This window comes from Triturus cristatus, chromosome 2_1, assembly GCF_964204655.1.
Source record: "Triturus cristatus chromosome 2_1, aTriCri1.1, whole genome shotgun sequence".
In the NCBI taxonomy this organism is placed as follows: domain Eukaryota; kingdom Metazoa; phylum Chordata; class Amphibia; order Caudata; family Salamandridae; genus Triturus; species Triturus cristatus.
In genome coordinates, this window is record NC_140581.1 from 652,014,706 (window position 1) to 652,040,823 (window position 26,118).

Consider the following 26,118-nt stretch of genomic DNA (forward strand, 5'->3'; position numbering starts at 1 on the left):
CATTGTCCAGCATTCTGTCCATCATTTGTTTCTTTTACAAATGTCGCCCTAAGTGGAAAGGGTATGCCCAGACATGGGTCCCATGCTCACTACACCACTGGATTCAAGCGAGCCTGGCTGATGAAGCATGATGCCCTGAAACCGGTCCCAGGATGCTTGTTTCCGGTCCAGGGAGGACCTGGCTTGGCAATTCGGGATGGACTGTTCTCACACGAAACACGGTAAAAACTGATTTGAATATAGCTTCGTCCAAATTGTCGTGGTGTGGTGAGCAAAAGAATGATGGATTTAACCCAGATCTTTGTGACTGGGGGTGAATATTTACATTGTCCAGCATTCAGTCCATCAATTGTTTCTTTTGCATATGGCGCCCTAAGTGGGAAGGGTATGCCCAAACGTGGGTACCGTGTTTACTACACCACTGGATTCAAGCTAGCTTGGCTGATGAAGGGTGTTGCCCTGAAACAAGTCCCAGGATGCTTGTTTCCGGTCCATGGAGGACCTGCCTTGGCAGTTGGGGCTGGACTGTTCCCACACGGAACAGGGTCAAGACTGATTTGCATATAGCTGAGTTCAAACTGGGGTGGTGTGGTCAGCAAAAGAATGATGGATTTAACCCAGATCCGTGTGACTGGGGGTGAATAGTTGCATTGTCCAGCATTCCGTCCATCAATGAGTTCTTTTGCACATGTCGCCCTAAGTGGGAAGGGAATGCCCAGACGTGGGTCCAGTGCTCACTAAACCACTGGATTCAAGCTAGCCTGGCTGATGAAGGGTGATGCCCTGAAACCGGTCCCAGGATGCTTGTTTCAGGTCCAGGGAGGACTTGGCTTGACAATTTGGGCTGGAATGTTCCCACAAGGAACATGGTCAAGACTGATTTGAATATAGCTGAGTCCAAAGTGGGATGGTGTTGTGAGCAAAAGAATGATGGATTTAACCCAGATCCCTGTGACTGGGGGTGAATATTTGCACTGTCCAACATTCCCTCTATCAATTGTTTATTTTGCATATGTCACCCTAAGTGGGAAGGGTAGGCCCAGACGTGGGTCCCGTGCTCAATACACCACTGGATTCAGGCTAGCCTGGCTGATGAAGGGTGATGCCCTGAAACCGGTCCCAGGATGCTTGTTTTCGGTCCAGGTAGTATCTGGCTTGTCAGTTCGGGCTGGACTGTTCCCACAATGAACAGGGTCAAGACTGATTTGAATATAGCTGGGTCCAAACTGGGGTGGTGTGGTGAGCAAAAGAATGATGGATTTAACCTAGATCCTTGTGACTGGGGATGAATATATGCATTGTCTATCCTTCCGTCCATCAATTGTTTCTTTTGCACATGTCGCCCTAAGTGGGAAAAGTATGCCCAGGCGTGAGTCCCGTGTTCACTACACCACTGGATTCAAGCTAGCCTGGCTGATGAAGGTTGATGCCCTGAAACTGGTCCCAGGATGCTTGTTTCCGGTCCAGGGAGGACCTGGCTTGGCAATTATTGCTGGACTGTTCTCACAAGGAACAGGGTCAAAACTGATTTGAATATAGGTGGGTCCAAACTGGGGTGGTAAGTGAGCAAAAGAATGATGGATTTAACCCAGATCCCTCTGACTGGGGGTGAATGTTTGCATTGTCCAGCATTCCATCCATCAATTGTTTCTCTTACATATGTCGCCCTAAGTGGGAAGGGTATACCCAGACATGGGTCCCGTGCTCCCTTCACCACTGGATTCATGCTAGCCTGGCTGTTGAAGGGTGGTGCCCTGAAACTGGTCCCAGGATGCTTGTTTCTGGTCCAGGGAGGACCTGGCTTCGCAGTTCGGGCTGGACTGTTCCCACAAGGAACAGGGTCAAGACTGATTTGCATATACCTGGGTCCAAACTGGGGTGGTGTGCTGAGCAAAAGAATGATGGATTTAACCCTGATCTCTGTGACTGGGGGTGAATGTTTGCATTGTCCAGCATTCCGTCCATCAATTGTTTCTTTTGCAAAAGTCACCCTAAGTGTTAAGCGTATGCCCAGACATGGGTCCGTGCTCACTACACCACTGGATTCAAGCAAGCCTGGCTGATGAAGGGGGATGCCCTGAAACTGGTCCCAGGATGCTTGTTTCCGGTCAAGGGAGGACCTGGCTTGTCAGATCGGGCTGGACTGTTCCCACAAGGACCAGGGTCAAGACTGATTTACATATAGCTGAGTCCAAACTGGGGTGGTGTGGTGAGCAAAAGAATGACGGATTTGACCCAGATCCCTTTGACTGGGGGTGAATCTTTGCATTGTCCAGCATTCTGTCCATCATTTGTTTCTTTTACAAATGTCGCCCTAAGTGGAAAGGGTATGCCCAGACATGGGTCCCATGCTCACTACACCACTGGATTCAAGCGAGCCTGGCTGATGAAGCATGATGCCCTGAAACCGGTCCCAGGATGCTTGTTTCCGGTCCAGGGAGGACCTGGCTTGGCAATTCGGGCTGGACTGTTCTCACACGAAACACGGTAAAAACTGATTTGAATATAGCTTCGTCCAAATTGTCGTGGTGTGGTGAGCAAAAGAATGATGGATTTAACCCAGATCTTTGTGACTGGGGGTGAATATTTACATTGTCCAGCATTCAGTCCATCAATTGTTTCTTTTGCATATGGCGCCCTAAGTGGGAAGGGTATGCCCAAACGTGGGTACCGTGTTTACTACACCACTGGATTCAAGCTAGCTTGGCTGATGAAGGGTGTTGCCCTGAAACCGGTCCCAGGATGCTTGTTTCCGGTCCATGGAGGACCTGCCTTGGCAGTTGGGGCTGGACTGTTCCCACACGGAACAGGGTCAAGACTGATTTGCATATAGCTGAGTTCAAACTGGGGTGGTGTGGTCAGCAAAAGAATGATGGATTTAACCCAGATCCGTGTGACTGGGGGTGAATAGTTGCATTGTCCAGCATTCCGTCCATCAATGAGTTCTTTTGCACATGTCGCCCTAAGTGGGAAGGGAATGCCCAGACGTGGGTCCAGTGCTCACTAAACCACTGGATTCAAGCTAGCCTGGCTGATGAAGGGTGATGCCCTGAAACTGGTCCCAGGATGCTTGTTTCAGGTCCAGGGAGGACTTGGCTTGACAATTTGGGCTGGAATGTTCCCACAAGGAACATGGTCAAGACTGATTTGAATAAAGCTGAGTCCAAAGTGGGGTGGTGTTGTGAGCAAAAGAATGATGGATTTAACCCAGATCCCTGTGACTGGGGGTGAATATTTGCACTGTCCAACATTCCCTCTATCAATTGTTTATTTTGCATATGTCACCCTAAGTGGGAAGGGTAGGCCCAGACGTGGGTCCCGTGTTCACTACACCACTGGATTCAAGCTAGCATGGCTGGTGAAGGGTGATGCCCTGAAACTGGTCGCAGGATGCTTGTTTCCGGTCCAGGAAGTATCTGGCTGGTCAGTTCGGGCTGGACTGTTCCCACAATGAACAGGGTCAAGACTGATTTACATATACCTGGGTCCAAACGGGGGTGGTGTGGTGAGCAAAAGAAGGATGGATTTAACCCTGATCTTTGTGACTGGGGGTGAATGTTTGCATTGTCCAGCATTCCGTCCATCAATTGTTTCTTTTGCATATGTCACCCTAAGTGTTAAGGGTATGCCCAGGCATGGGTCCCGTGCTCACTACACCACTGGATTCAAGCACGCCTGGCTGATGAAGGGTGATGCCCTGAAACTGGTCACAGGATGCTTGTTTCCGGTCAAGGGAGGACTTGGCTTGTCAGATCGGGCTGGACTGTTCCCACAAGGACCAGGGTCAAGACTGATTTACATATAGCTGAGTCCAAACTGGGGTGGTGTGGTGAGCAAAAGAATGACGGATTTGACCCAGATCCCTGTGACTGGGGGTGAATCTTTGCATTGTCCAGCATTCTGTCCATCATTTGTTTCTTTTACAAATGTCGCCCTAAGTGGAAAGGGTATGCCCAGACATGGGTCCCATGCTCACTACACCACTGGATTCAAGCGAGCCTGGCTGATGAAGCATGATGCCCTGAAACCGGTCCCAGGATGCTTGTTTCCGGTCCAGGGAGGACCTGGCTTGGCAATTCGGGCTGGACTGTTCTCACACGAAACACGGTAAAAACTGATTTGAATATAGCTTCGTCCAAATTGTCGTGGTGTGGTGAGCAAAAGAATGATGGATTTAACCCAGATCTTTGTGACTGGGGGTGAATATTTACATTGTCCAGCATTCAGTCCATCAATTGTTTCTTTTGCATATGGCGCCCTAAGTGGGAAGGGTATGCCCAAACGTGGGTACCGTGTTTACTACACCACTGGATTCAAGCTAGCTTGGCTGATGAAGGGTGTTGCCCTGAAACAAGTCCCAGGATGCTTGTTTCCGGTCCATGGAGGACCTGCCTTGGCAGTTGGGGCTGGACTGTTCCCACACGGAACAGGGTCAAGACTGATTTGCATATAGCTGAGTTCAAACTGGGGTGGTGTGGTCAGCAAAAGAATGATGGATTTAACCCAGATCCGTGTGACTGGGGGTGAATAGTTGCATTGTCCAGCATTCCGTCCATCAATGAGTTCTTTTGCACATGTCGCCCTAAGTGGGAAGGGAATGCCCAGACGTGGGTCCAGTGCTCACTAAACCACTGGATTCAAGCTAGCCTGGCTGATGAAGGGTGATGCCCTGAAACCGGTCCCAGGATGCTTGTTTCAGGTCCAGGGAGGACTTGGCTTGACAATTTGGGCTGGAATGTTCCCACAAGGAACATGGTCAATACTGATTTGAATATAGCTGAGTCCAAAGTGGGGTGGTGTTGTGAGCAAAAGAATGATGGATTTAACCCAGATCCCTGTGACTGGGGGTGAATATTTGCACTGTCCAACATTCCCTCTATCAATTGTTTATTTTGCATATGTCACCCTAAGTTGGAAGGGTAGGCCCAGACGTGGGTCCCGTGCTCAATACACCACTGGATTCAGGCTAGCCTGGCTGATGAAGGGTGATGCCCTGAAACCGGTCCCAGGATGCTTGTTTTCGGTCCAGGTAGTATCTGGCTTGTCAGTTCGGGCTGGACTGTTCCCACAATGAACAGGGTCAAGACTGATTTGAATATAGCTGGGTCCAAACTGGGGTGGTGTGGTGAGCAAAAGAATGATGGATTTAACCTAGATCCTTGTGACTGGGGATGAATATATGCATTGTCTATCCTTCCGTCCATCAATTGTTTCTTTTGCACATGTCGCCCTAAGTGGGAAAAGTATGCCCAGGCGTGAGTCCCGTGTTCACTACACCACTGGATTCAAGCTAGCCTGGCTGATGAAGGTTGATGCCCTGAAACCGGTCCCAGGATGCTTGTTTCCGGTCCAGGGAGGACCTTGCTTGGCAATTATTGCTGGACTGTTCTCACAAGGAACAGGGTCAAAACTGATTTGAATATAGGTGGGTCCAAACTGGGGTGGTAAGTGAGCAAAAGAATGATGGATTTAACCCAGATCCCTCTGACTGGGGTTGAATGTTTGCATTGTCCAGCATTCCATCCATCAATTGTTTCTCTTACATATGTCGCCCTAAGTGGGAAGGGTATACCCAGACATGGGTCCCGTGCTCCCTTCACCACTGGATTCAAGCTAGCCTGGCTGTTGAAGGGTGGTGCCCTGAAACTGGTCCCAGGATGCTTGTTTCTGGTCCAGGGAGGACCTGGCTTCGCAGTTCGGGCTGGACTGTTCCCACAAGGAACAGGGTCAAGACTGATTTGCATATACCTGGGTCCAAACTGGGGTGGTGTGCTGAGCAAAAGAATGATAGATTTAACCCTGATCTCTGTGACTGGGGGTGAATGTTTGCATTGTCCAGCATTCCGTCCATCAATTGTTTCTTTTGCAAAAGTCACCCTAAGTGTTAAGGGTATGCCCAGACATGGGTCCGTGCTCACTACACCACTGGATTCAAGCAAACCTGGCTGATGAAGGGGGATGCCCTGAAACTGGTCCCAGGATGCTTGTTTCCGGTCAAGGGAGGACCTGGCTTGTCAGATCGGGCTGGACTGCTCCCACAAGGAACAGGGTCAAGACTGATTTTCATATAGCTGAGTCCAAACTGGGGTGGTGTGGTCAGCAAAAGAATGTCAGATTTGACCCAGATCCCTGTGACTGGGGGTGAATCATTGCATTGTCGAGCATTCTGTCCATCATTTGTTTCTTTTACAAATGTTGCCCTAAGTGGAAAGGGAATGCCCAGACATGGGTCCCGTGCTCACTACACCACTGGATTCAAGCGAGCCTGGCTGATGAAGCATGATGCCCTGAAACCGGTCCCAGGATGCTTGTTTCCGGTCCAGGGAGGACCTGGCTTCGCAGTTGGGGCTGGACTGTTCCCACAAGGAACAGGGTCAAGACTGATTTGCATATAGCTGAGTCCAAACTGGGGTGGTGTGGTCAGCAAAAGAATGATGGATTTAACCCAGATCCCTGTGACTGGGGGTGAATAGTTGCATTGTCCAGCATTCCGTCCATCAATTGTTTATTTTGCATATGTCGCCCTAAGTGGGAAGGGAATGCCCAGACCTGGGTCCAGTGCTCACTAAACCACTGGATTCAAGCTAGCCTGGCTGATGAAGAGTAATGCCCTGAAACTGGTCAGAGGATGCTTGTTTCCGGTCCAGGGAGGACCTGGCTTGGCAATTATTGCTGGACTGTTCTCACAAGGAACAGGGTCAAAACTGATTTGAATATAGCTGGGTCCAAACTGGGGTGGTGTTGTGAGCAAACGAATGATGGATTTAACCCAGATCCCTGTGACTAGGGGTGAATGTTTGCATTGTCCAGCATTCTGTCCATCAATTGTTTATTTGCATATGTCGCCCTAAGTGGGAAGGGTTTGCCCAGATGTGGGTCCAGTGCTCACTACACCACTGGATTCAAGCTAGCCTGTCTGATGAAGGGTGATGCCCTGAGACCGTTCCCAGGATGCTTGTTTCAGGTCCAGGGAGGACTTGGCTTGGCAATTTGGGCTGGACTGTTCCCACAAGGAACACGGTCAAAACTGATTTGAATATAGCTGAGTCCAAAGTGGGGTGGTGTGGTGAGCAAAAGAATTATGGATTTAACCCAGATCCCTGTGACTGGGGGTGAATATTTGCATTGTCCAGCATTCCGTCTATCAATTGTTTATTTTGCATATGTCACCCTAAGTGGGAAGGGTAGGCCCAGACGTGGGTCCTGTGTTCACTACACCACTGGATTCAAGCTAGCATGGCTGATGAAGGGTGATGCCCTGAAACTGGTCCCAGGATGCTTGTTTCTGGTCCAGGTAGTATCTGGCTGGTCAGTTCGGGTTGGACTGTTCCTACAATGAACAGGGTCAAGACTGATTTGCATATACCTGGGTCCAAAGTGGGGTGGTGTGGTGAGCAAAAGAATGATGGATTTAACCCAGATCCCTGTGACTGGGGGTGAATATTTGCATTGTCCAGCATTCCGTCTATCAATTGTTTCTTTTACAAATGTCGCCCTAAGTGGAAAGGGTATGCCCAGACATGGGTCCCGTGCTCACTACACCACTGGATTCAAGCGAGCCTGGCTGATGAAGCATGATGCCCTGAAACCGGTCCCAGGATGCTTGTTTCCGGTCCAGGGAGGACCTGGCTTGGCAATTCGGGCTGGACTGTTCTCACAAGGAACACTGTCAAAACTTATTTGAATATAGCTGTGTCCAAATTTGGGTGGTGTGGTGAGCAAAAGAATGATGGATTTAACCCATATCCTTGTGACTGGGGGTGAATATTTACAATGTCTAGCATTCAGTCCATCAATTGTTTCTTTTGCATATGTCGCCCTAAGTGGGAAGGGTATGCCCAAACGTGGGTACCGTGTTTACTACACCACTGGATTCAAGCTAGCCTGGCTGATGAAGGGTGTTGCCCTGAAACCGGTACGAGGATGCTTGTTTCCGGTCCAGGGAGGACCTGGCTTGGCAGTTGGGGCTGGACTGATCCCACAAGGAACAGGGTCAAGACTGATTTGCATATAGCTGAGTCCAAACTGGGGTGGTGTGGTCAGCAAAAGAATGATGGATTTAACCCAGATCCCTGTGACTGGGGGTGAATAGTTGCATTGTCCAGCATTCCGTCCATCATTTGTTTCTTTTGCATATGTCGCCCTAAGTGGGAAGGGAATGCCCAGACCTGGGTCCAGTGCTCACTAAACCACTGGATTCAAGCTAGCATGGCTGGTGAAGGGTGATGCCCTGAAACTGGTCGCAGGATGCTTGTTTCCGGTCCAGGAAGTATCTGGCTGGTCAGTTCGGGCTGGACTGTTCCCACAATGAACAGGGTCAAGACTGATTTACATATACCTGGGTCCAAACGGGGGTGGTGTGGTGAGCAAAAGAAGGATGGATTTAACCCAGATCTTTGTGACTGGGGGTGAATGTTTGCATTGTCCAGCATTCCGTCCATCAATTGTTTCTTTTGCATATGTCACCCTAAGTGTTAAGGGTATGCCCAGGCATGGGTCCCGTGCTCACTACACCACTGGATTCAAGCACGCCTGGCTGATGAAGGGTGATGCCCTGAAACTGGTCACAGGATGCTTGTTTCCGGTCAAGGGAGGACTTGGCTTGTCAGATCGGGCTGGACTGTTCCCACAAGGACCAGGGTCAAGACTGATTTACATATAGCTGAGTCCAAACTGGGGTGGTGTGGTGAGCAAAAGAATGACGGATTTGACCCAGATCCCTGTGACTGGGGGTGAATCTTTGCATTGTCCAGCATTCTGTCCATCATTTGTTTCTTTTACAAATGTCGCCCTAAGTGGAAAGGGTATGCCCAGACATGGGTCCCATGCTCACTACACCACTGGATTCAAGCGAGCCTGGCTGATGAAGCATGATGCCCTGAAACCGGTCCCAGGATGCTTGTTTCCGGTCCAGGGAGGACCTGGCTTGGCAATTCGGGCTGGACTGTTCTCACACGAAACACGGTAAAAACTGATTTGAATATAGCTTCGTCCAAATTGTCGTGGTGTGGTGAGCAAAAGAATGATGGATTTAACCCAGATCTTTGTGACTGGGGGTGAATATTTACATTGTCCAGCATTCAGTCCATCAATTGTTTCTTTTGCATATGGCGCCCTAAGTGGGAAGGGTATGCCCAAACGTGGGTACCGTGTTTACTACACCACTGGATTCAAGCTAGCTTGGCTGATGAAGGGTGTTGCCCTGAAACAAGTCCCAGGATGCTTGTTTCCGGTCCATGGAGGACCTGCCTTGGCAGTTGGGGCTGGACTGTTCCCACACGGAACAGGGTCAAGACTGATTTGCATATAGCTGAGTTCAAACTGGGGTGGTGTGGTCAGCAAAAGAATGATGGATTTAACCCAGATCCGTGTGACTGGGGGTGAATAGTTGCATTGTCCAGCATTCCGTCCATCAATGAGTTCTTTTGCACATGTCGCCCTAAGTGGGAAGGGAATGCCCAGACGTGGGTCCAGTGCTCACTAAACCACTGGATTCAAGCTAGCCTGGCTGATGAAGGGTGATGCCCTGAAACCGGTCCCAGGATGCTTGTTTCAGGTCCAGGGAGGACTTGGCTTGACAATTTGGGCTGGAATGTTCCCACAAGGAACATGGTCAAGACTGATTTGAATATAGCTGAGTCCAAAGTGGGGTGGTGTTGTGAGCAAAAGAATGATGGATTTAACCCAGATCCCTGTGACTGGGGGTGAATATTTGCACTGTCCAACATTCCCTCTATCAATTGTTTATTTTGCATATGTCACCCTAAGTGGGAAGGGTAGGCCCAGACGTGGGTCCCGTGCTCAATACACCACTGGATTCAGGCTAGCCTGGCTGATGAAGGGTGATGCCCTGAAACCGGTCCCAGGATGCTTGTTTTCGGTCCAGGTAGTATCTGGCTTGTCAGTTCGGGCTGGACTGTTCCCACAATGAACAGGGTCAAGACTGATTTGAATATAGCTGGGTCCAAACTGGGGTGGTGTGGTGAGCAAAAGAATGATGGATTTAACCTAGATCCTTGTGACTGGGGATGAATATATGCATTGTCTATCCTTCAGTCCATCAATTGTTTCTTTTGCACATGTCGCCCTAAGTGGGAAAAGTATGCCCAGGCGTGAGTCCCGTGTTCACTACACCACTGGATTCAAGCTAGCCTGGCTGATGAAGGTTGATGCCCTGAAACTGGTCCCAGGATGCTTGTTTCCGGTCCAGGGAGGACCTGGCTTGGCAATTATTGCTGGACTGTTCTCACAAGGAACAGGGTCAAAACTGATTTGAATATAGGTGGGTCCAAACTGGGGTGGTAAGTGAGCAAAAGAATGATGGATTTAACCCAGATCCCTCTGACTGGGGGTGAATGTTTGCATTGTCCAGCATTCCATCCATCAATTGTTTCTCTTACATATGTCGCCCTAAGTGGGAAGGGTATACCCAGACATGGGTCCCGTGCTCCCTTCACCACTGGATTCATGCTAGCCTGGCTGTTGAAGGGTGGTGCCCTGAAACTGGTCCCAGGATGCTTGTTTCTGGTCCAGGGAGGACCTGGCTTCGCAGTTCGGGCTGGACTGTTCCCACAAGGAACAGGGTCAAGACTGATTTGCATATACCTGGGTCCAAACTGGGGTGGTGTGCTGAGCAAAAGAATGATGGATTTAACCCTGATCTCTGTGACTGGGGGTGAATGTTTGCATTGTCCAGCATTCCGTCCATCAATTGTTTCTTTTGCAAAAGTCCCCCTAAGTGTTAAGGGTATGCCCAGACATGGGTCCGTGCTCACTACACCACTGGATTCAAGCAAGCCTGGCTGATGAAGGGGGATGCCCTGAAACTCGTCCCATGATGCTTGTTTCCGGTCAAGGGAGGACCTGGCTTGTCAGATCGGGCTGGACTGTTCCCACAAAGACCAGGGTCAAGACTGATTTACATATAGCTGAGTCCAAACTGGGGTGGTGTGGTGAGCAAAGGAATGACGGATTTGACCCAGATCCCTGTGACTGGGGGTGAATCTTTGCATTGTCCAGCATTCTGTCCATCATTTGTTTCTTTTACAAATGTCGCCCTAAGTGGAAAGGGTATGCCCAGACATGGGTCCCATGCTCACTACACCACTGGATTCAAGCGAGCCTGGCTGATGAAGCATGATGCCCTGAAACCGGTCCCAGGATGCTTGTTTCCGGTCCAGGGAGGACCTGGCTTGGCAATTCGGGCTGGACTGTTCTCACACGAAACACGGTAAAAACTGATTTGAATATAGCTTCGTCCAAATTGTCGTGGTGTGGTGAGCAAAAGAATGATGGATTTAACCCAGATCTTTGTGACTGGGGGTGAATATTTACATTGTCCAGCATTCAGTCCATCAATTGTTTCTTTTGCATATGGCGCCCTAAGTGGGAAGGGTATGCCCAAACGTGGGTACTGTGTTTACTACACCACTGGATTCAAGCTAGCTTGGCTGATGAAGGGTGTTGCCCTGAAACCGGTCCCAGGATGCTTGTTTCCGGTCCATGGAGGACCTGCCTTGGCAGTTGGGGCTGGACTGTTCCCACACGGAACAGGGTCAAGACTGATTTGCATATAGCTGAGTTCAAACTGGGGTGGTGTGGTCAGCAAAAGAATGATGGATTTAACCCAGATCCGTGTGACTGGGGGTGAATAGTTCATTGTCCAGCATTCCGTCCATCAATGAGTTCTTTTGCACATGTCGCCCTACGTGGGAAGGGAATGCCCAGACGTGGGTCCAGTGCTCACCAAACCACTGGATTCAAGCTAGCCTGGCTGATGAAGGGTGATGCCCTGAAACCGGTCCCAGGATGCTTGTTTCAGGTCCAGGGAGGACTTGGCTTGACAATTTGGGCTGGAATGTTCCCACAAGGAACATGGTCAAGACTGATTTGAATATAGCTGAGTCCAAAGTGGGGTGGTGTTGTGAGCAAAAGAATGATGGATTTAACCCAGATCCCTGTGACTGGGGGTGAATATTTGCACTGTCCAACATTCCCTCTATCAATTGTTTATTTTGCATATGTCACCCTAAGTGGGAAGGGTAGGCCCAGACGTGGGTCCCGTGTTCACTACACCACTGGATTCAAGCTAGCATGGCTGATGAAGGGTGATGCCCTGAAACTGGTCCCAGGATGCTTGTTTCTGGTCCAGGTAGTATCTGGCTGGTCAGTTCGGGTTGGACTGTTCCTACAATGAACAGGGTCAAGACTGATTTGCATATACCTGGGTCCAAAGTGGGGTGGTGTGGTGAGCAAAAGAATGATGGATTTAACCCAGATCCCTGTGACTGGGGGTGAATATTTGCATTGTCCAGCATTCCGTCTATCAATTGTTTCTTTTACAAATGTCGCCCTAAGTGGAAAGGGTATGCCCAGACATGGGTCCCGTGCTCACTACACCACTGGATTCAAGCGAGCCTGGCTGATGAAGCATGATGCCCTGAAACCGGTCCCAGGATGATTGTTTCCGGTCGAGGGAGGACCTGGCTTGGCAATTCGGGCTGGACTGTTCTCACAAGGAACACTGTCAAAACTTATTTGAATATAGCTGTGTCCAAATTTGGGTGGTGTGGTGAGCAAAAGAATGATGGATTTAACCCATATCCTTGAGACTGGGGGTGAATATTTACAATGTCTAGCATTCAGTCCATCAATTGTTTCTTTTGCATATGTCGCCCTAAGTGGGAAGGGTATGCCCAAACGTGGGTACCGTGTTTACTACACCACTGGATTCAAGCTAGCCTGGCTGATGAAGGGTGTTGCCCTGAAACCGGTACGAGGATGCTTGTTTCCGGTCCAGGGAGGACCTGGCTTGGCAGTTGGGGCTGGACTGATCCCACAAGGAACAGGGTCAAGACTGATTTGCATATAGCTGAGTCCAAACTGGGGTGGTGTGGTCAGCAAAAGAATGATGGATTTAACCCAGATCCCTGTGACTGGGGGTGAATAGTTGCATTGTCCAGCATTCCGTCCATCATTTGTTTCTTTTGCATATGTCGCCCTAAGTGGGAAGGGAATGCCCAGACCTGGGTCCAGTGCTCACTAAACCACTGGATTCAAGCTAGCCTGGCTGATGAAGGGTAATGCCATGAAATGGGTCAGAGGATGCTTGTTTCCGGTCCAGGGAGGACCTGGCTTGGCAATTATTGCTGGACTGTTCTCACAAGGAACAGGGTCAAAACTGATTTGAATATAGGTGGGTCCAAACTGGGGTGGTGTTGTGAGCAAAAGAATGATGGATTTAACCCAGATCCCTGTGACTAGGGTTGAATGTTTGCATTGTCCAGCATTCTGTCCATCAATTATTTCTTTTGGATATATCGCCCTAAGTGGGAAGGGTTTGCCCAGACATGGGTCCAGTGCTCACTACACCACTGGATTCAAGCTAGCCTCTCTGATGAAGGGTGATGCCCTGAAACCGTTCCCAGGATGCTTGTTTCAGGTCCAGGGAGGACTTGGCTTGGCAATTTGGGCTGGACTGTTCCCACAAGGAACACGGTCAAGACTGATTTGAATATAGCTGAGTCCAAAGTGGGGTGGTGTGGTGAGCAAAAGAATGATGGATTTAACCCAGATCCCAGTGACTGGGGGTGAATATTTGCATTGTTCAGCATTCCGTCCATCAATTGTTTATTTTGCATATGTCACCCTAAGTGGGAAGGGTAGGCCCAGACGTGGGTCCCGTGTTCACTACACCACTGGATTCAAGCTAGACTGGCTGATGAAGGGTGATGCCCTGAAACCGGTCTTAGGATGCTTGTTTCCAGTCCAGGGAGGACCTGGCTTGGCAGTTCGCGCAGGACTGTTCCCACAACGAACAGGGTCAAGACTGATTTGCATATAGCTGGGTCCAAACTGGGGTGGTGTGGTGAGCAAAAGAATGATGGATTTAACCCAGATCCCTTTGACTGGGGGTGAATGTTTGCATTGTCCAGCATTCCGTCCATCAATTGTTTCTTTTGCATATGTTGCCCTAAGTGGGAAGGGTATGCCCAGACGTGGGTCCCGTGCTCAATACACCACTGGATTCAGGCTAGCCTGGCTGATGAAGGGTGATGCCCTGAAACCGGTCCCAGGATGCTTGTTTTCGGTCCACGGAGGACCTGGTTGGCGATTTGAGTTGGACTGTTCCCACAAGGAACAGGGTCAAGACTGATTTGAATATAGCTGCGTCCAAACTGGGGTGGTGTGGTGAGCAAAAGAATGATGGATTTAACCCAGATCCTTATGACTGGGGATGAATATTTGCATTGTCTATCATTCCGTCCATCAATTGTTTCTTTTGCACATGTCGCCCTAAGTGGGAAGGGTATGCCCAGACGTGGGTCCCGTGTTCACTACACCACTAGATTCAAGCTAGCCTGGCTGATGAAGGTTGATGCCCTGAAACCGGTCCCAGGATGCTTGTTTCCGGTCCAGGTAGTACCTGGCTCGTCAGTTCGGGCTGGACTGTTCCCACAATGAAAAGGGTCAAGACTGATTTGCATATAGCTGGGTCCAAACTGGGGTGGTGAGTGAGAAAAAGAATGATGGATTTAACCCAGATCTCTGTGACTGGGGGTGAATGTTTGCATTGTCCAGCATTCCGTCCATCAATTGTTTCTTTTACAAATGTCGCCCTAAGTGGAAAGGGTATGCCCAGACATGGGTCCCGTGCTCGCTACACCACTGGATTCAAGCGAGCCTGGCTGATGAAGCGTGATGCCCTGAAACCATTCCCAGGATGCTTGTTTCCGGTCCAGGGAGGACCTGGCTTGGCAATTCAGGCTGGACTGTTCTCACAAGGAACATGGTCAAGACTGGTTTGAATATAGCTGAGTCCAAACTGGGGTGGTGTGGTGAACAAAAGAATGATGGATTTAACCCAGATACCTGTGACTGGGGGTGAATGTGTGCATTGTCCAGCATTCTGTCCATCAATTGTTTCTTTTGCATATGTTGCCCTAAGTGGGAAGGGTTTGCCCAAACGTGGGTCCCGTGCTCAATACACCACTTGATTCAAGCTAGCCTGGCTGATGAAGGGTGATGGCCTGAAACCGGTCCTAGGATGCTTGTTTCCGGTCCAGGGAGAACTTGGCTTGGCAATTTGGGCTTTGCTGTTCCCACAAGGAACATGGTCAAGACTGATTTGAATATAGCTCGGTCCAAACTGGGGTGGTGTGATGAGCAAAAGAATGATGGATTTATCTAAGAGCTCTGTGACTGGGGGTGAATATTTGCATTGTCCAGCATTCCGTCCATCAACTGTTTCTTTTGCATATGTCGCCCTAAGTGGGAAGGGTTTGCCCAGACGTGGGTCCAGTGCTCACTACACCACTGGATTCAAGCTAGCCTGGCTGATGAAGGGTGATGCACTGAAACCATTCCCAGGATGATTGTTTCAGGTCCAGGGGGGACTTGGCTTGGCAATTTGGGCTGGACTGTTCCCACAAGGAACACGTCAAGACTGATTTAAATATAGCTGAGTCCAAAGTGGGGTGGTGTGGTGAACAAAAGAATGATGGATTGAACCCAGATCCCTGTGACTGGGGGTGAATATTTGCATTGTCCAGTCTTCCGTCTATCAATTGTTTATTTTGCATATGTCACCCTAAGTGGGAAGGGTAGGCCCAGACGTGGGTCCCGTGTTCACTACATCACTGGATTCAAGCTAGCATGGCTGATGAAAGGTGATGCCCTGAAACTGGTCCCAGGATGCTTGTTTCCGGTCAAGGGAGGACCTGGCTTGTCAGATCGGGCTGGACTGTTGCCACAAGGAACAGGGTCAAGACTGATTTTCATATAGCTGAGTCGAAACTGGGGTGGTGTGGTGAGCAAAAGAATGTCAGATTTGACCCAGATCCCTGTGACTGGGGTGAATCTTTGCATTGTCCAGCATTCTGTCCATCATTTGTTTCTTTTACAAATGTCGCCCTAAGTGAAAAGGGTATGCCCAGACATGGGTCCCGTGCTCACTACACCACTGGATTCAAGCAAGCCTGGCTGATGAAGCATGATGCCCTGAAACCGGTCCCAGGATGCTTGTTTCCGGTCCAGGGAGGACCTGGCTTGGCAATTCGGGCAGGACTGTTCTCACAAGGAACACTGTCAAAACTTATTTGAATATAGCTGTGTCGAAATTGGGGTGGTGTGGTGAGCAAAAGAATGATGGATTTAACCCAGATTCTTGTGACTGGGGGTGAATATTTACAATGTCCAGCATTCAGTCCATCAATTGTTTCTTTTGCATATGTCGCCCTAAGTGGGAAGGGTATGCCCAAACGTGGGTACCGTGTTTACTACACCACTGGATTCAAGCTAGCCTGGCTGATGAAGGGTGTTGCCCTGAAACCGGTCCCAGGATGCTTGTTTCCGGTCCAGGGAGGACCTGGCTTGGCAGTTGGGGCTGCACTGATCCCACAAGGAACAGGGTCAAGACTGATTTGCATATAGCTGAGTCGAAACTGGGGTGGTTTGGTCAGCAAAAGAATGATGGATTTAACACAGATCACTGTGACTGGGGGTGAATAGTTGCATTGTCCAGCATTCCGTCCATCAATTGTTTCTTTTGCATATGTTGCCCTAAGTGAGAAGGGAATGCCCAGACCTGGGTCCAGTGCTCACCAAACCACTGGATTCAAGCTAGCCTGGCTGATGAAGGGTAATGCCATGAAACGGGTCAGAGGATGCTTGTTTCCGGTCCAGGGAGGACCTGGCTTGGCAATTATTGCTGGACTGTTCTCACAAGGAACAGGGTCAAAACTGATTTGAATATAGCTGGGTCCAAACTGGGGTGGTGTTGTGAGCAAAAGAATGATGGATTTAACCCAGATCCCTGTGACTAGGGGGAATGTTTGCATTGTTCAGCATTCTGTCCATCAATTGTTTCTTTTGCATATGTCGCCCTAAGTGGGAAGGGTTTGCCCAGACGTGGGTCCAGTGCTCACTACACCACTGGATTCAAGCTAGCCTGGCTGTCCAGGGAGGACTTGGCTTGGCAATTTGGGCTGGACTGTTCCCACAAGAAACACGGTCAAGACTGATTTGAATATAGCTGAGTCCAAAGTGGGGTGGTGTGGTGAGCAAAAGAATGATGGATTTAACCCAGATCCCTGTGACTGGGGCTGAATATTTGCATTGTCCAGCATTCCGTCCATCAATTGTTTATTTTGCATATGTCACCCTAAGTGGGAAGGGTAGGCCCAGACGTGGGTCCCATGTTCACTACACCACTGGATTCAAGCTAGACTGGCTGATGAAGGGTGATGCCCTGCAACCGGTCCTAGGATGGTTGTTTCCAGTCCAGGGAGGACCTGGCTTGGCAGTTCGCGCAGGACTGTTCCCACAAGGAACAGGGTCAAAACTGATTTGAATATAGCTGGGTCCAAACTGGGGTGGTGTTGTGAGCAAAAGAATGATGGATTTAACCCAGATCCCTGTGACTAGGGGTGAATGTTTGCATTGTCCAGCATTCTGTCCATCAATTATTTCTTTTGCATATATCGCCCTAAGTGGGAAAGGTTTGCCCAGACATGGGTCCAGTGCTCACTACACCACTGGATTCAAGCTAGCCTCTCTGATGAACGGTGATGCCCTGAAACCATTCCCAGGATGCTTGTTTCAGGTCCAGGGAGGACTTGGCTTGGCAATTTGGGCTGGACTGTTCCCACAAGGAACACGGTCAAGACTGATTTGAATATAGCTGAGTCCAAAGTGGGGTGGTGTGGTGAGCAAAAGAATGATGGATTTAACCCAGATCCCAGTGACTGGGGGTGAATATTTGCACTGTCCAACATTCCCTCTATCAATTGTTTATTTTGCATATGTCACCCTAAGTGGGAAGGGTAGGCCCAGACGTGGGTCCCGTGCTCAATACACCACTGGATTCAGGCTAGCCTGGCTGATGAAGGGTGATGCCCTGAAACCGGTCCCAGGATGCTTGTTTTCGGTCCAGGTAGTATCTGGCTTGTCAGTTCGGGCTGGACTGTTCCCACAATGAACAGGGTCAAGACTGATTTGAATATAGCTGGGTCCAAACTGGGGTGGTGTGGTGAGCAAAAGAATGATGGATTTAACCTAGATCCTTGTGACTGGGGATGAATATATGCATTGTCTATCCTTCAGTCCATCAATTGTTTCTTTTGCACATGTCGCCCTAAGTGGGAAAAGTATGCCCAGGCGTGAGTCCCGTGTTCACTACACCACTGGATTCAAGCTAGCCTGGCTGATGAAGGTTGATGCCCTGAAACTGGTCCCAGGATGCTTGTTTCCGGTCCAGGGAGGACCTGGCTTGGCAATTATTGCTGGACTGTTCTCACAAGGAACAGGGTCAAAACTGATTTGAATATAGGTGGGTCCAAACTGGGGTGGTAAGTGAGCAAAAGAATGATGGATTTAACCCAGATCCCTCTGACTGGGGGTGAATGTTTGCATTGTCCAGCATTCCATCCATCAATTGTTTCTCTTACATATGTCGCCCTAAGTGGGAAGGGTATACCCAGACATGGGTCCCGTGCTCCCTTCACCACTGGATTCATGCTAGCCTGGCTGTTGAAGGGTGGTGCCCTGAAACTGGTCCCAGGATGCTTGTTTCTGGTCCAGGGAGGACCTGGCTTCGCAGTTCGGGCTGGACTGTTCCCACAAGGAACAGGGTCAAGACTGATTTGCATATACCTGGGTCCAAACTGGGGTGGTGTGCTGAGCAAAAGAATGATGGATTTAACCCTGATCTCTGTGACTGGGGGTGAATGTTTGCATTGTCCAGCATTCCGTCCATCAATTGTTTCTTTTGCAAAAGTCCCCCTAAGTGTTAAGGGTATGCCCAGACATGGGTCCGTGCTCACTACACCACTGGATTCAAGCAAGCCTGGCTGATGAAGGGGGATGCCCTGAAACTCGTCCCATGATGCTTGTTTCCGGTCAAGGGAGGACCTGGCTTGTCAGATCGGGCTGGACTGTTCCCACAAAGACCAGGGTCAAGACTGATTTACATATAGCTGAGTCCAAACTGGGGTGGTGTGGTGAGCAAAGGAATGACGGATTTGACCCAGATCCCTGTGACTGGGGGTGAATCTTTGCATTGTCCAGCATTCTGTCCATCATTTGTTTCTTTTACAAATGTCGCCCTAAGTGGAAAGGGTATGCCCAGACATGGGTCCCATGCTCACTACACCACTGGATTCAAGCGAGCCTGGCTGATGAAGCATGATGCCCTGAAACCGGTCCCAGGATGCTTGTTTCCGGTCCAGGGAGGACCTGGCTTGGCAATTCGGGCTGGACTGTTCTCACACGAAACACGGTAAAAACTGATTTGAATATAGCTTCGTCCAAATTGTCGTGGTGTGGTGAGCAAAAGAATGATGGATTTAACCCAGATCTTTGTGACTGGGGGTGAATATTTACATTGTCCAGCATTCAGTCCATCAATTGTTTCTTTTGCATATGGCGCCCTAAGTGGGAAGGGTATGCCCAAACGTGGGTACCGTGTTTACTACACCACTGGATTCAAGCTAGCTTGGCTGATGAAGGGTGTTGCCCTGAAACCGGTCCCAGGATGCTTGTTTCCGGTCCATGGAGGACCTGCCTTGGCAGTTGGGGCTGGACTGTTCCCACACGGAACAGGGTCAAGACTGATTTGCATATAGCTGAGTTCAAACTGGGGTGGTGTGGTCAGCAAAAGAATGATGGATTTAACCCAGATCCGTGTGACTGGGGGTGAATAGTTCATTGTCCAGCATTCCGTCCATCAATGAGTTCTTTTGCACATGTCGCCCTACGTGGGAAGGGAATGCCCAGACGTGGGTCCAGTGCTCACCAAACCACTGGATTCAAGCTAGCCTGGCTGATGAAGGGTGATGCCCTGAAACCGGTCCCAGGATGCTTGTTTCAGGTCCAGGGAGGACTTGGCTTGACAATTTGGGCTGGAATGTTCCCACAAGGAACATGGTCAAGACTGATTTGAATATAGCTGAGTCCAAAGTGGGGTGGTGTTGTGAGCAAAAGAATGATGGATTTAACCCAGATCCCTGTGACTGGGGGTGAATATTTGCACTGTCCAACATTCCCTCTATCAATTGTTTATTTTGCATATGTCACCCTAAGTGGGAAGGGTAGGCCCAGACGTGGGTCCCGTGTTCACTACACCACTGGATTCAAGCTAGCATGGCTGATGAAGGGTGATGCCCTGAAACTGGTCCCAGGATGCTTGTTTCTGGTCCAGGTAGTATCTGGCTGGTCAGTTCGGGTTGGACTGTTCCTACAATGAACAGGGTCAAGACTGATTTGCATATACCTGGGTCCAAAGTGGGGTGGTGTGGTGAGCAAAAGAATGATGGATTTAACCCAGATCCCTGTGACTGGGGGTGAATATTTGCATTGTCCAGCATTCCGTCTATCAATTGTTTCTTTTACAAATGTCGCCCTAAGTGGAAAGGGTATGCCCAGACATGGGTCCCGTGCTCACTACACCACTGGATTCAAGCGAGCCTGGCTGATGAAGCATGATGCCCTGAAACCGGTCCCAGGATGATTGTTTCCGGTCGAGGGAGGACCTGGCTTGGCAATTCGGGCTGGACTGTTCTCACAAGGAACACTGTCAAAACTTATTTGAATATAGCTGTGTCCAAATTTGGGTGGTGTGGTGAGCAAAAGAATGATGGATTTAACCCATATCCTTGAGACTGGGGGTGAATATTTACAATGTCTAGCATTCAGTCCATCAATTGTTTCTTTTGCATATGTCGCCCTAAGTGGGAAGGGTATGCCCAAACGTGGGTACCGTGTTTACTACACCACTGGATTCAAGCTAGCCTGGCTGATGAAGGGTGTTGCCCTGAAACCGGTACGAGGATGCTTGTTTCCGGTCCAGGGAGGACCTGGCTTGGCAGTTGGGGCTGGACTGATCCCACAAGGAACAGGGTCAAGACTGATTTGCATATAGCTGAGTCCAAACTGGGGTGGTGTGGTCAGCAAAAGAATGATGGATTTAACCCAGATCCCTGTGACTGGGGGTGAATAGTTGCATTGTCCAGCATTCCGTCCATCATTTGTTTCTTTTGCATATGTCGCCCTAAGTGGGAAGGGAATGCCCAGACCTGGGTCCAGTGCTCACTAAACCACTGGATTCAAGCTAGCCTGGCTGATGAAGGGTAATGCCATGAAATGGGTCAGAGGATGCTTGTTTCCGGTCCAGGGAGGACCTGGCTTGGCAATTATTGCTGGACTGTTCTCACAAGGAACAGGGTCAAAACTGATTTGAATATAGGTGGGTCCAAACTGGGGTGGTGTTGTGAGCAAAAGAATGATGGATTTAACCCAGATCCCTGTGACTAGGGTTGAATGTTTGCATTGTCCAGCATTCTGTCCATCAATTATTTCTTTTGGATATATCGCCCTAAGTGGGAAGGGTTTGCCCAGACATGGGTCCAGTGCTCACTACACCACTGGATTCAAGCTAGCCTCTCTGATGAAGGGTGATGCCCTGAAACCGTTCCCAGGATGCTTGTTTCAGGTCCAGGGAGGACTTGGCTTGGCAATTTGGGCTGGACTGTTCCCACAAGGAACACGGTCAAGACTGATTTGAATATAGCTGAGTCCAAAGTGGGGTGGTGTGGTGAGCAAAAGAATGATGGATTTAACCCAGATCCCAGTGACTGGGGGTGAATATTTGCATTGTTCAGCATTCCGTCCATCAATTGTTTATTTTGCATATGTCACCCTAAGTGGGAAGGGTAGGCCCAGACGTGGGTCCCGTGTTCACTACACCACTGGATTCAAGCTAGACTGGCTGATGAAGGGTGATGCCCTGAAACCGGTCTTAGGATGCTTGTTTCCAGTCCAGGGAGGACCTGGCTTGGCAGTTCGCGCAGGACTGTTCCCACAACGAACAGGGTCAAGACTGATTTGCATATAGCTGGGTCCAAACTGGGGTGGTGTGGTGAGCAAAAGAATGATGGATTTAACCCAGATCCCTTTGACTGGGGGTGAATGTTTGCATTGTCCAGCATTCCGTCCATCAATTGTTTCTTTTGCATATGTTGCCCTAAGTGGGAAGGGTATGCCCAGACGTGGGTCCCGTGCTCAATACACCACTGGATTCAGGCTAGCCTGGCTGATGAAGGGTGATGCCCTGAAACCGGTCCCAGGATGCTTGTTTTCGGTCCACGGAGGACCTGGTTGGCGATTTGAGTTGGACTGTTCCCACAAGGAACAGGGTCAAGACTGATTTGAATATAGCTGCGTCCAAACTGGGGTGGTGTGGTGAGCAAAAGAATGATGGATTTAACCCAGATCCTTATGACTGGGGATGAATATTTGCATTGTCTATCATTCCGTCCATCAATTGTTTCTTTTGCACATGTCGCCCTAAGTGGGAAGGGTATGCCCAGACGTGGGTCCCGTGTTCACTACACCACTAGATTCAAGCTAGCCTGGCTGATGAAGGTTGATGCCCTGAAACCGGTCCCAGGATGCTTGTTTCCGGTCCAGGTAGTACCTGGCTCGTCAGTTCGGGCTGGACTGTTCCCACAATGAAAAGGGTCAAGACTGATTTGCATATAGCTGGGTCCAAACTGGGGTGGTGAGTGAGAAAAAGAATGATGGATTTAACCCAGATCTCTGTGACTGGGGGTGAATGTTTGCATTGTCCAGCATTCCGTCCATCAATTGTTTCTTTTACAAATGTCGCCCTAAGTGGAAAGGGTATGCCCAGACATGGGTCCCGTGCTCGCTACACCACTGGATTCAAGCGAGCCTGGCTGATGAAGCGTGATGCCCTGAAACCATTCCCAGGATGCTTGTTTCCGGTCCAGGGAGGACCTGGCTTGGCAATTCAGGCTGGACTGTTCTCACAAGGAACATGGTCAAGACTGGTTTGAATATAGCTGAGTCCAAACTGGGGTGGTGTGGTGAACAAAAGAATGATGGATTTAACCCAGATACCTGTGACTGGGGGTGAATGTGTGCATTGTCCAGCATTCTGTCCATCAATTGTTTCTTTTGCATATGTTGCCCTAAGTGGGAAGGGTTTGCCCAAACGTGGGTCCCGTGCTCAATACACCACTTGATTCAAGCTAGCCTGGCTGATGAAGGGTGATGGCCTGAAACCGGTCCTAGGATGCTTGTTTCCGGTCCAGGGAGAACTTGGCTTGGCAATTTGGGCTTTGCTGTTCCCACAAGGAACATGGTCAAGACTGATTTGAATATAGCTCGGTCCAAACTGGGGTGGTGTGATGAGCAAAAGAATGATGGATTTATCTAAGAGCTCTGTGACTGGGGGTGAATATTTGCATTGTCCAGCATTCCGTCCATCAACTGTTTCTTTTGCATATGTCGCCCTAAGTGGGAAGGGTTTGCCCAGACGTGGGTCCAGTGCTCACTACACCACTGGATTCAAGCTAGCCTGGCTGATGAAGGGTGATGCACTGAAACCATTCCCAGGATGATTGTTTCAGGTCCAGGGGGGACTTGGCTTGGCAATTTGGGCTGGACTGTTCCCACAAGGAACACGTCAAGACTGATTTAAATATAGCTGAGTCCAAAGTGGGGTGGTGTGGTGAACAAAAGAATGATGGATTGAACCCAGATCCCTGTGACTGGGGGTGAATATTTGCATTGTCCAGTCTTCCGTCTATCAATTGTTTATTTTGCATATGTCACCCTAAGTGGGAAGGGTAGGCCCAGACGTGGGTCCCGTGTTCACTACATCACTGGATTCAAGCTAGCATGGCTGATGAAAGGTGATGCCCTGAAACTGGTCCCAGGATGCTTGTTTCCGGTCAAGGGAGGACCTGGCTTGTCAGATCGGGCTGGACTGTTGCCACAAGGAACAGGGTCAAGACTGATTTTCATATAGCTGAGTCGAAACTGGGGTGGTGTGGTGAGCAAAAGAATGTCAGATTTGACCCAGATCCCTGTGACTGGGGTGAATCTTTGCATTGTCCAGCATTCTGTCCATCATTTGTTTCTTTTACAAATGTCGCCCTAAGTGAAAAGGGTATGCCCAGACATGGGTCCCGTGCTCACTACACCACTGGATTCAAGCAAGCCTGGCTGATGAAGCATGATGCCCTGAAACCGGTCCCAGGATGCTTGTTTCCGGTCCAGGGAGGACCTGGCTTGGCAATTCGGGCAGGACTGTTCTCACAAGGAACACTGTCAAAACTTATTTGAATATAGCTGTGTCGAAATTGGGGTGGTGTGGTGAGCAAAAGAATGATGGATTTAACCCAGATTCTTGTGACTGGGGGTGAATATTTACAATGTCCAGCATTCAGTCCATCAATTGTTTCTTTTGCATATGTCGCCCTAAGTGGGAAGGGTATGCCCAAACGTGGGTACCGTGTTTACTACACCACTGGATTCAAGCTAGCCTGGCTGATGAAGGGTGTTGCCCTGAAACCGGTCCCAGGATGCTTGTTTCCGGTCCAGGGAGGACCTGGCTTGGCAGTTGGGGCTGCACTGATCCCACAAGGAACAGGGTCAAGACTGATTTGCATATAGCTGAGTCGAAACTGGGGTGGTTTGGTCAGCAAAAGAATGATGGATTTAACACAGATCACTGTGACTGGGGGTGAATAGTTGCATTGTCCAGCATTCCGTCCATCAATTGTTTCTTTTGCATATGTTGCCCTAAGTGAGAAGGGAATGCCCAGACCTGGGTCCAGTGCTCACCAAACCACTGGATTCAAGCTAGCCTGGCTGATGAAGGGTAATGCCATGAAACGGGTCAGAGGATGCTTGTTTCCGGTCCAGGGAGGACCTGGCTTGGCAATTATTGCTGGACTGTTCTCACAAGGAACAGGGTCAAAACTGATTTGAATATAGCTGGGTCCAAACTGGGGTGGTGTTGTGAGCAAAAGAATAATGGATTTAACCCAGATCCCTGTGACTAGGGGGAATGTTTGCATTGTTCAGCATTCTGTCCATCAATTGTTTCTTTTGCATATGTCGCCCTAAGTGGGAAGGGTTTGCCCAGACGTGGGTCCAGTGCTCACTACACCACTGGATTCAAGCTAGCCTGGCTGTCCAGGGAGGACTTGGCTTGGCAATTTGGGCTGGACTGTTCCCACAAGAAACACGGTCAAGACTGATTTGAATATAGCTGAGTCCAAAGTGGGGTGGTGTGGTGAGCAAAAGAATGATGGATTTAACCCAGATCCCTGTGACTGGGGCTGAATATTTGCATTGTCCAGCATTCCGTCCATCAATTGTTTATTTTGCATATGTCACCCTAAGTGGGAAGGGTAGGCCCAGACGTGGGTCCCATGTTCACTACACCACTGGATTCAAGCTAGACTGGCTGATGAAGGGTGATGCCCTGCAACCGGTCCTAGGATGGTTGTTTCCAGTCCAGGGAGGACCTGGCTTGGCAGTTCGCGCAGGACTGTTCCCACAAGGAACAGGGTCAAAACTGATTTGAATATAGCTGGGTCCAAACTGGGGTGGTGTTGTGAGCAAAAGAATGATGGATTTAACCCAGATCCCTGTGACTAGGGGTGAATGTTTGCATTGTCCAGCATTCTGTCCATCAATTATTTCTTTTGCATATATCGCCCTAAGTGGGAAAGGTTTGCCCAGACATGGGTCCAGTGCTCACTACACCACTGGATTCAAGCTAGCCTCTCTGATGAACGGTGATGCCCTGAAACCATTCCCAGGATGCTTGTTTCAGGTCCAGGGAGGACTTGGCTTGGCAATTTGGGCTGGACTGTTCCCACAAGGAACACGGTCAAGACTGATTTGAATATAGCTGAGTCCAAAGTGGGGTGGTGTGGTGAGCAAAAGAATGATGGATTTAACCCAGATCCCAGTGACTGGGGGTGAATATTTGCATTGTCCAGCATTCCGTCCATCAATTGTTTATTTTGCATATGTCACCCTAAGTGGGAAGGGTAGGCCCAGACGTGGGTCCCGTGTTCACTACACCACTGGATTCAAGCTAGACTGGCTGATGAAGGGTGATGCCCTGAAACCGGTCTTAGGATGCTTGTTTCCAGTCCAGGGAGGACCTGGCTTGGCAGTTCGCGCAGGACTGTTCCCACAACGAACAGGGTCAAGACTGATTTGCATATAGCTGGGTCCAAACTGGGGTGGTGTGGTGAGCAAAAGAATGATGGATTTAACCCAGATCCCTTTGACTGG